Source organism: Metopolophium dirhodum, chromosome 3 (genome assembly GCF_019925205.1).
Source record: "Metopolophium dirhodum isolate CAU chromosome 3, ASM1992520v1, whole genome shotgun sequence".
NCBI classification, from domain to species: domain Eukaryota; kingdom Metazoa; phylum Arthropoda; class Insecta; order Hemiptera; family Aphididae; genus Metopolophium; species Metopolophium dirhodum.
This window is the reverse complement of record NC_083562.1, coordinates 20,047,006-20,059,294: the sequence shown is the minus strand read 5'-3', so window position 1 is coordinate 20,059,294 and position 12,289 is coordinate 20,047,006. Positions and strand designations below refer to the sequence as shown.

General features: G+C 28.0%; 1 long non-coding RNA gene across 1 annotated transcript; it reads left to right on the top strand.

The window, feature by feature from the left end:
• Positions 1–5,790: 5,790 nt before the first annotated feature.
• Positions 5,791–9,709, top strand: LOC132940190 (uncharacterized). The gene is made up of 3 exons (XR_009664068.1): positions 5,791–5,852; positions 5,926–6,034; positions 9,585–9,709. It is a non-coding gene; the product is annotated as an uncharacterized LOC132940190 (long non-coding RNA).
• Positions 9,710–12,289: the final 2,580 nt, after the last annotated feature.

The window sequence follows — 12,289 nt, the reverse complement described above, 5'->3', positions numbered from 1 at the left end:
TTACCTATGTGTTACCAAAATGCATATATTTTGAATACCTTTTTATAAGCATTTATTACTCAGTTGTACCTATCACCATTGATTTTATAATATATTCATAGTATTTATAGTATTACTATTACCTATATATTATTATATATTATTAACAGAGATCCTGGGGATAGAAATATATCTATATGCTAAATGGTTGATAGATTTATATGGTCATCCTAGATCAGTGCTCTTTTTCTTTAGACTTTAAGCGTTTATGGAAAAAGTTTAAATGCTTAAATTTTAATACTTTTATTAATATTTTTCAAAAGTATATTAAAACATTAATTTACTATACATTATAATAATTTATCTGTGTGAAAAAGTACATGTAATTTTAGTATATACCTAATCTAGAAAAAACCATTAATAATTTTGATTAAGTGAGCCTTGACAGTTTTACATTAAATTTAGGGAGCCTCTTGACAAAAAAAAATTGAGAATAACTGTACTAGATTATACTGTAAAATATCTAAATATATATAACTAGCGGTCCCAGTAAACAATCATGTTTGTAATGTTGCATTTCAATTTAAAAACTTCATATACATTTTTCACTGTTTAAAATCACATTTATTTTTATTTTTTCGAACACATCGTTTCAAAAATTATTAATTAATATATAATTTATTGGTATAGTATTAAATTAATTAATGAAATAAAACAAACACACCTACTATAATTATTAGTAATAATAATATATCTATGTATATAAATTATTAAAATACAAAACGAACAAACGAAAAACGATTCTGAACAAAGACATCGTTAACTAATAAATAATATTGAGATTAAAGTAATTTATTTTACTATTAGACATTAGCACCTACAATAGTCGGTTAAAGTCATTTTTGCCCAAATAATAACATTTGAAAGTGTCATCGTGTCTATAAATTATAATAATATACTCTAAAAGTTTCATAAATCCGCGAATACTTACTATTTTTAAATTACAACAAAATAACTAAAATCGTTATTTTTGGTTTTAATATGTAATTTCGTCCAAATTTTAACTTATAATATCTGTAAAAAGTAACTGTGTTTATAATAGATTATTTAGATTTTTCGGTTACAATATGAACCAGGGGCGGACTGGGCCGGCGGGATACTGGGAACTTTCGCGGTGGGCCGCTACTCAAAAATGATTTGTTATTGCTATATATTTATAATTATTATTAATATAGAAGATCGGTATAAATCGGTAGAAAATCGGTATAAATATGAATTATAAATATTTTTTATTTTCATACCATGACGCGTGTGTGAAAAATTGTTTATATTAAGTGTTTAAGACGTTAGATTTCAGGTTCGGCTGATTGTGCACCTCCCTCACTCTTCAGCATCAATGCATCAGAAATTATTATTTATAATTAGGCCACGGATTTAAATATAAACTGCATTTTCTGAATTTTCTAAACATTGCTTTCCAAGCAAAGAATTCGTTTCATATATTATCAACGAATTGAAAAATGAAATAAGAACATTTATATGGGTTGAAGTCAATATTATAAAAACTTATTAAAAAAAAATTAAATACAATTAAATAAAGGTAATTTTTTTAAATTATATTTCTATTTTTTTACGTACCCATTATGTTCGATACTATAACTTCGGTCTTCAGTTAACCTTGCCAATATGGAATTACTGTCGAAGTTTTTATTTTAAAATATTAAATAGCATCTGATTGACTGATGTGCTATAATGAAACTCAAAATATAACGAATACACTACCTATACACCTATCTAAATTCTATTTTATATTCGTTTAAATTGGACTTTTAATTTTTCTGGACATTTTATTAAGCTACGAATTTATTTAGTTATTTTGTTATTAAGGTAATACATATTAATTAATAGGTATTTCTTAAAATTTTTTTATTATTTTATTCGAAACATTATTTTTAAATATTGGGATCAATAAAACTATTTTTATTCAATTACTATTTTATATCAATTAGAATTTGTTAATAAACCAAGTAATAAATGAATGGTTACCAAGTAAAAAAACCGTTATCTACATTATAAGTTTGAATTCAATTTTCCGCATTTGCATCTAGTAGAAACAAATAAATGTTTTTTTGAAGACAATGTAAAAATATCCATCATCCATCGGTTAGGACCATATTATATATATTTTCTATGATTAGGACGGTGAGGTTATAATTATAAATAATCTATGGCAAATGACAATCGTCTGAGACGAACAGCGATTTCAATACGTACTCACATATTTCGTTCCATTCTGGTTATTGAACTATTTGAACTAGGTGCCTATTGGCTATTTTTATAAATCCCATTAATCTCAATACTTCCAGACTGAACTTTTGGATCGGATATATGAAGACGCGCGCTGCATTTTCCTTGGCGGAGATGCACAGCTCTGACACTAGACAATATTATAATATACACTCGAAGGGAACGCGTTTCGCCGGAAGAATAAATAATTACGTAAGTTTTGTCCTTCTACTCTGTTGAAGCGGTAGACCTAATGTAAATATTTATTGTCAGACAAACTTATATAACCGCTAGACGTAGAGTAATTTTTAAAACCCAGTTGTTATAGGTGTGCAAAAATTATGAAAAATACCTTAAATTATAATACTTTGCCTACAACTGTTAATTTATTGTTATAGTAGAATAATTTTTAAAATTTGAAATCAATGATTAGGCAATGCTTTTATAAGTAGGAAGGTAGGTTTTTATACCTACCTAATAAAATAAGAAAATACATAATGATTAATGTTATTTAATATAATTTGTAAGTACATAGCAGATCACTTGGCAGATACCTACCACTTGGTGACGATTATTTTTGTCTTATACGTTCTTCGTAATTCCGTTCCGTCACGATAGTTTTAGTTTTCGTAAATGTGAAACATGCATTTTCTATGCATACGGGATACGGGCATTAAACTTTTGGGTTTTAAGAGAACACCTCAAACGTACGTTTTTTTGGGGGGGTTTTACGGGATATACCTAAGAGAAATTTTCTTCAAATTTTCACATTTTACTATTTTATATTGTGATATTATTTGTGCCTAGGTTAAGTTTCTGTTTTAGAATCGATCGATAGGTTACCTAGGTATATCACATTCTTTAAATTGAATTCTGGTAGTCGAGTATTGGACAAGTACCTACGTAATTTATAATTCGTATCGTAATTTAATTACTATAAAAATATATTTTCCCCAACAGTGTCACCGGCAGGAGAATACATTATAGAATGTCTATAAACTTGTGGTCTAGTATATGGTTAAAATTGGCATGCGACCATCAACCGGGGGCTTGTTCTGGACAATTTAAATGATCTAATAAGGTTCATCTCATTATTTGAATTAAATTAATTTTTAACCAATTGTTGTGTTAATCAATTTTTTTATTTATTTCATTCGACACACTCGTCTCAGTTTTCTAGTACCTCTAGATTTCTCACGAAATTCATATCGATCATCTCACAGCTTTCATATTCAAAACCAAAAAAATATGTATTTTTAGCTTATTTCAATATTTTTCATCGAACACCAGAATATATTACAGATCATAAAGATTATATTATATCATATATTTTAAACTAAACAAGCCAGTGCCATCTAAAATTTTTTTTGCCCGCTGGCGCCCACATCTTCTTTTCAATTTTTTTTTTATGAATTTATCTTTAGGTAATGAAATTGTATACATTTTTTAAACATTGGCAACCTGGTGCCCTATGAAAAATCCTTCTTTAATGAACTAAATATTTTGAATAGTTTTTTCTCTTTAAGATTCTAGACGTTTTAGGTTGAACTTTGTAATGTGTATTCCTACAATAATATTTGTTTTTAATTTTTGTTTTTTTTTTGTTTTCTAAAATGCATTTGTCTGCGGGCGCCCACACCATCCTTCAATTTTTTTTCATGATTTTAACATTTGCCAAATTTTTTAAATATTGATAACTTTGTGCCATACGAATAATCCATCTTTAATGAACTAATTTTTTTTTTCTTTTTGATTCTGGACATTTTAGTTTGTACTTATATAATTGTAATATACTTGTGTACTTATATAATTGTAATTCCTGCAGTAACTTTTTTTCCACATTTTTTTTGGTTATCTAAATATATTTAATAGTTTTTTCTGTTTAAGATTCTGGACATTTTAGTTTGAAGTTTGTAATGTGTATTCACACAATATAATTAATTTCAATTTTTTTTTGTTTTTTAAAATGCATTTGCCTTCGGGCGCTCACACCATCCTTCAATTTTTTTTTAGTCATGATGTGACTAGTTGAAATTTTTGAATTTACTTTTTGAACATTGATAACATGGTGCACTTTGAATAATCCATCATTAATGAACTAAATATTTTGAATAGTTTTTTTCTGTTTAAGATTCTGGACATTTTAGTTTGAAGTTTGTAATGTGTATTCCTACAATATAATCAATTTCAATTTTTTTTTTGTTTTCTAGAATGCATTTGCTTGCGGGCGCCAACACCCTCTTTCAATTTTTTTTTTAGTAATGTGACGAGTTGAATTTTTTGTAGAGACTTGAACATTGATAACTTGGTGCCCTCTGAATAATCCATCATTAATAATCTAAATATATTTAATAGTTTTTTCTGTTTAAGATTCTGGACATTTTAGTTTGAAGTTTGTAAAGTGTATTCACACAATATAATTAATTTCAATTTTTTTTTGTTTTCTAAAATGCATTTGCCTGCGGGCGCCCACACCCTCCTTCAATTTTTTTTTAGTAATGTGACTAGTTGAATTTTTTGTGTAGACTTGAACATTGATAACTTCGTACCCTATGAATAATCCTTCTTTAATGAACTATATATTTCTATTAGTTTTTTTCTGTTTAAGATTCTGGACGTTTTAGTTTGTACTTTGTAATGTGTATTCCTGCAGTAACTTTTTTTCCACATTTTTTTTGGTTTTCTAAAATGCATTTGCCTGCGGGCGCCAACACCCTCTTTCAATTTTAGATTCTGAGCGAAGCGATGAATGTATTGATTTTACAATGATGTGTGTTTTTTTTTATTTTTATTTATTATTTTATTTTTTATTTTTGTGTCTGTCATCACCTTTTAGGATAGTAAAAGTCCTTGGATTTTGAAAAGGAAAGTGAATCTAGTTGATACTTTGAGAGGTCAAAAAAAGAATTATTTTTGCATCATCAATTTTAAAACGTTGATTTACCTAGATTAAAAAAAAAAATTAATTTGTTATACTTAAGCTCGGTAAACTTTAAGCGTTGTACGGATGCGTAAGACACCGAAAATCGTGAACTTCGTAAGGCTATACCATAAAAACCAATGATTTCCCTGTAGTAGAGTTTTGGACAAGTACCTACATAGGTAATTTATAATAATTCCTATTGTTTTTTAATTAGGTACCAAAAAAATATAACTTCTCAAACACTGTGTCTATTGGCACTGGTGGGAGAATGTATTAGAATGTCTATAAACTTGCGGACCAGTTTGTATAGTTAAATTTGGCATGCAAACTATAATTGAAATAGAAAACCAGAATAGGTGCATTGCAGATGATAAAGATTTCTGTAAAATAACATACGATTTATCAATATACCGTTTAGGTACTGAGTATAATACTATAATATATAAGTTCTATGGATTTATCATAGTAAATAATATATTTTATAATATCTATGGCAATCGTTAATATTGTCGAAATTCGTCGGCGACGGTTAACAATTATAATAATTTCAGCAAATACTATTGTATTATAAATATAATATATTGTATATTTTGATTTCAGTGAACAAAAAAATAATATGCCACCAATATAAACGGACAGTTTGTTAAACCGTACATATTATAATGTAAGTTTTAACACAAACTCGCAAATTTCATTATGATCAGGTTATTTTCATAAAATATTTCGATACTTTCAAGTTTCAGCTCATCGGAGTGAGATGATTAGATAAAGATGGATGAAGATAGCTGTTTCTTCGGCGATGGCGGCACTCTAGCTACGTTTCACCGGAAGAGTAGATGTTTACGAGTAAGTTTGTTTTCATATTATTACCTACTATTTTACATTTACTTTTTAGACTTAAATTAAATATTTATTGCCACGGACAATCTGTTAACTGGGAGACGTAGAAGCATTTATACGTTTACTCCCAAAAGTGCAATGTATAAAATACGCGAGCCCGAACCGTCCAAACCCGTCTTCGTTTCTCCACGCCAAGTTTAATGCACGTACCTTTTTGCATATACTATACGTCGGGTATTAACTTAGATTTGCGCTAAGTATTTAAAACAATATAATATTATTAATATTTATATTTTATATACATTATACACCTCATATATTTTATTAGCATACTTACACCTTTTTTAGTACAGTTTATACCCTCTTATAGAAATAGGTACCTATTAAATATTTTGAAATTATATATTATAACCATACACTTTAATATAAATTCGTTGTTATCAAGACTCATCGTCTTAGAACGTAGGTACTCTTTTAGCGAGGGAACTTCGATCCACAAAAATTAAAATTGAGGGGATTGGCGGTTGTATATACTTCATAAATCTTTTTCGATTGAAATCGTGTAAATAATTTAATTAAACAATCGGGTATCACTAGTATCAATTGTATTATATTACGTGCAACGGTATAAGATCACCGGAACAAGATGGCAGAATGAAAATCGATTAAATAAAATATGAAATAATGTTGTAGTAGAAGATGGAAACTTCAGTTATTTATTCTAATTTATAATCCGAGTATTGTAATAACTATTAAATTCATCATTGAACGATTATTCAGTGGTCACTTGGGGATAAATTCCAAAAGTATAAATGTAAATTAAATTAAGAATCATTAAAAACAATTTTGTGAAAGGAACAACATTATTTCTAATATTAATGTCTTAATTATTATTAACAAATAAATACAAATACTGGATATTTTAATAGCTTTTAACTAATAACATTCAGTGTAAATGGTTTCTGATCGACGTACCTATATTTAAGTAACTTCTATAAAATGATTATTCACGAAAAAAAATCCTAACAATGTAATGCAAAGATTCTCATAAATTGATCTTAACAGCAGCCTAAAAACAGCAAAAATACATTTGTACAACATTTATATTTTATGCATCACACCTACCAAATTGAAATGTTGACAACATTTTAATTCCCTATTATGGTGTAGGTACCTACTAATACAGACAATAAATTATTATTCGAAAACACAATTTTGTATATTATTATATATTAAAATACTAAATACCTACAATGAAACTAAAAATAAACAAATTATTGCGTCATACTGAGTGCCTTTGGTATATTATATATGAAAATAGAATCTTTATTACGAATTCTTATCGATTACACCGACACAAAAAATATACCTAATTATAAAAATTAAAAAATTAAACAACACACATTATTGTAAAATCAATACAGTCATTCGATCGATCCGCTCAAAATCTAAAATCTAAAATACATCCGATACAATTAAACTTAACATATATTAGGTAAATCATTATTATACATTTTTTGCTCGGCAGTATTGGGAGAAAATGTTAGACTTGGAATTTTACAAATCTAGTTGCAGGTATTAAAGTCGGTACTGTACATTTGACTGTATACCTTCATGTTAACTCTTGGTTAACTCTATAAACCAGAAATCACATTTTTATTTAATGATTTATTAAAAAAACAATACGCTTTTATAAAAATATGCTTGTGCTTCTAATATCTATTCACCACCTTAATCAATACCTAGTTAAATTAATATGAAAACGAAAATAATAATTTAAATAATATATTTTATTATTATAATTTAAATTATAAATATTAAATTGTAAACTATTTTGGTTATATTGTCATATACAATTTCAATGAACAAATTGTTCCTTAACACGGAACTCTTTGACATAAAAAGTTGTATTATATTATATCTATGGATTCATCATATTGACGTAATATAATATCTACCTATCATGTATATTCTATGGCAATTCTCAAAGTCGTTGCAGAAGACACAGTCGATTAAAAATTCTAAAATGTCAATTAACAAAACAGACATGAACAGAACAAAAAACATACTGCGTTCCGTATGGTTTTATTTTTTATAAATCAAAATAGTTTTAGTTCTGTATCTGGAGCATTTTCACATCGGCATCGCAGTGAACACACGTCACGGATTCAGTCGAAAGAGTCGATATTAAAAGTAAATTTGTTTTCATATTCTTTCGGGGCTTAAATATTTACTTTTAAGATTTAAAATAAATATTTAATGTCACGAAAAATGTGCTATCCAAGTAACGCACTACGCATATTTTAGACCCGAGCTGGAAATGTATAAAATACGCGAGATCGAATAATACAAACGCCGCACAGTGTTTCAAAAAGGATTTTTAGCAGGACAAAATGATTTATTTTTCGGATGCTTAGTTTATTTTTTAACTTAGTTTTTGCAGTGTGCATCCATAAAGTCCGTAAACAAATTTCTGAAGTCTTATGATAAATTTTTTTTTTAATTAAACAAATGTTTAGGTATTTGTCTTAATGATAAAACTAAACTATTAAGTTAAAACATAAAGTATGTTTTTTTGTCATTTGGTTTTATTGAGAGTTATAATAATTGTTCTCTAATTCTAAAGTTTATATTAATATAAAATTATACAATTATAATAGGTTCTATATATTGTATTAAGTATTGTGCTGAAACTTGCCGCAATCAAATTATGTAATAACGTTTAGATGACAAGTTAAGCTAATTGAAAACACTAATTTCAAATTTCTACTATCCACTACCTTTTTTCCGTATCCATTAATAATATAAAATAATATATTTTAACATTTCTATATACATATATATTATTTAAAAACTTAACAAAAAAAAATATACCTTCCACTAGGGTATCCATGATATTAAAGTAAAATAAACGATCTAACTTTATTCAACGAACAACGCTAACCATAAAATAACTATACGCTCAATCAATTTAGCTTGTTTTTAAAAATCTTATTTCCGACTATTAGTGTATTCAGTAGGTACCTAGTACCTACACTATAACAATAGCTATATACTACCTATCCTGACCACCCCGTGTATAGTCGTATAGCTCGGTATAGGTACCTATATAAATAGTGTAAATGTAAATACATACACGAATGCGTTAGGTACCTATTATTATGTCCCTAACATTTATTTTATTTTCTTGAACACAATGTTTCAAAATGTATTAACTAATATATAATTAATTGTCATATTATTTATAAATTATTGAAATACAATTAATACACCTACTATAATTATAAATTAGTAATAAGAATAAATTCGTGGATAAACTATTAAAATACAAACGAATAAACATTAAAGGGTACAATGTATTTCCGGTAGTCGGTTGGGTATAAAACTAATAAATCCTTGAATACAATATTAAAAAATACAAACTTACACATAATAGTTATAATAGGTATAATACAAATTAAACATTACACATATAATATATAATATCTGTAACGCATTGGTCATAACTCATAAGTATATTGTTGAACATTTTACTGAATGCTACGTATTATTACAGAGATGGTATTCGTCATTGAACATTTGCCAACTGGGGTCTGGAAATAATATATCATATTAAGCAGAGGGAAATGAGCAGTTAGCGGTGCAGAGTTTCAAAGACTAAGTTTTATAGCAGATTTCGATTAGGACACGGTGAATGTATTTTCTTATTTTTCAGTATGTTTATTTTTAGTATTATTAATTGATCAGGGGATGTATTGCCCGCAACTTTTAAATTATTTTTACAGTAACTACTGGTATAACACTATGCCAGATATCAATAAAGTTGTAATAAAAATTAGGAAATTGGTCAGGTATGATATTTTTTTAAATAATTATTTTGAGTAGGTAATTCGCTCAATGATATTTAAATATTTTTACCGATAATCAAGTACGATGATTTGTAAGTAACTAGAGACTGAGTGAATAGGAAATGTATGGTATGGCGAAGATAAGGGGAAAGAGGTCAACAGGATTTCAGAATGTTCGACGTATGAAAGGGAAAGACGAAAAAGAAATGTAAGGTTAGGCTAGGCTACTGGAGTGTGTGTAGCAGATATGAGAATGTTAAGTTAGGTGTGTAATGGCCAATAAGGAAGATAGAATAGAAAATTAATTAATTAAAGGTAGTGTAGTGTTGTGTAGTGGCGTATATTGTAGTGAAAACAAGAGAGATTGGATTGAGGTAGTTCGGTCACTGTATGATAAGGGTATAGTGAGAGTGAATACAGAAATTTATAGGTGAATAGAGAGGTGAGAAGATTGAAGAAGAGGTGGATATACAGAATACTGATCTTATGGAGGCGTGAAAAGAGGGTAGCTATACCTGTATAGTTGTGTGAGAAGGGGGAAGAAGAAGTCTGAAAGGTCCCGGTGCCAATTTTTCAAATTTTCAAATTTTCCACAATTCTATAAAATATGAAAATTAAATTTTATATTTTAGTTGCCACCTCAATTATTAGACTTTTCCACTAATCTACTACCCGATAACTATTTAGGGAATTGATAGGGTGTATTTTATCTAAAAAATTACTTTACGGGAATAACTCTCAAGCTTTGTGGAATTGTCGGATTTTGTTGACTATTTTTTTATCTGAAAGAAGAAGACTTCCTACAGCTCGCATCAATCTCTGATTTTGTATTTTATTTCAAATAGTTGTATTAAAAAATTTGTAAAAAAATGCTTTTTATCTTATATTTTTTTTAGATATATTATAAACGTTGAGAATAAAATATTGAAAAACAGAGATCAATGCGGGCTATAGAATATTTCCCTCTAGCAATTCAAAATTTTTGAAATTTCGTTGATTTTACAAAGCGGTATTGTTATTCCCGCAGAGTCTATTTTTGAGGACAAAATGGCATCGGCACCGGGCGCCTGAAGGTAGAATAGTTAGGTTAAAAATGTCGAATACGTAGGTAAGGATCTTGAATTGCAAAGGCCACTCGACTCTTTGGCTGAAACTATACTGGTAACAACCTTGACTTATGGGATAGAATAAAAAGATCGGTGGCCGGTTGTGATGTCAGCGCACAATTTTTTTTCCCACTTTGACACACACTAGGGCTAAAATATCGGAAGGGAGGCTCTAGTCATCACCAGCTGATATTACATGAAAAGTAACCCGTGAGGGCGTTGCCCCCACACCACCATACAAATATTCGTTTGAAAATATAAAAATATAAAAGAATTTTTTTTATTTACTCGAATTTAATTTTTCACAATAATAATATACTGTTTGTACATATATAATATAGTTAAATGTAAATGTAATTAAAATTCAAAAAAAAAATTAAGAATTACAGTTGAATATTAAAAAAGTTTATTAATATATTAGCAAATATTAAAGATATCAATACGGGACAGTCAATGTTAAAATGTTACGACGTATGATCCTCCAAAAATCGTAGTATTTGGCGGTTGCCTATAAGAGAAATCCTTCGGCGTAGTCAAACAAATGAAAGGACCTATGATATGTTTGAAGGTAGGCCAAACCCATATGTTTTCGGGAGGACAAATGTATCGCGGTTTTTTAATCGAACTATCCCGTATCTATATTTTATCTATAGTATTTCAACTAACAATTACTCCCCGCTACAAACAACCAAAAAACAAAAAAAAACAGCTAATGGTCACAGTTGCTGGGCTTTAACACGGTCTTAAAGACTGCAAGCTAGAGTTGTACCAGTATAATTAAAAACTTAAATACAGCCAACCTTAATTAATGATTTTTTTACCACAACAAATTATAAAATGTCACAAAATATTATTTTATTAGGGTTTTATGAGGTTTTCAATCCTTATAAGTTGCTGTAAATAGAAAATGTAGAAAACAATAGTTTTAATTTAAAATATGGTTTTGTGTTTTAATATCCTGTTGTGAAATAATTCTCAAGGTTTCCTTCCCACATTTTTTTACATTGTACTAAATCTAATTTTTTCTGCACATATTTACGAAGACTAAAACAGATATCTGACCGTTTTTATTTGTATTTATTTTAGACTTTATAGTTTGTAATTTAAAATTTACTGTAGACCCAGCTTAAACACAATATTATTTTAAATTAAACATTATTTTATGTCCTTCATACATGACTATCACATACTAGAGTCCATGCAGGACCTCTTCCCATTTAACTTTTTGCATCCTTTATCAATTTTATTCATTTTTATACATTTTCTAATACATATATATTACGGTGATACACCTCCTATTTAGAACC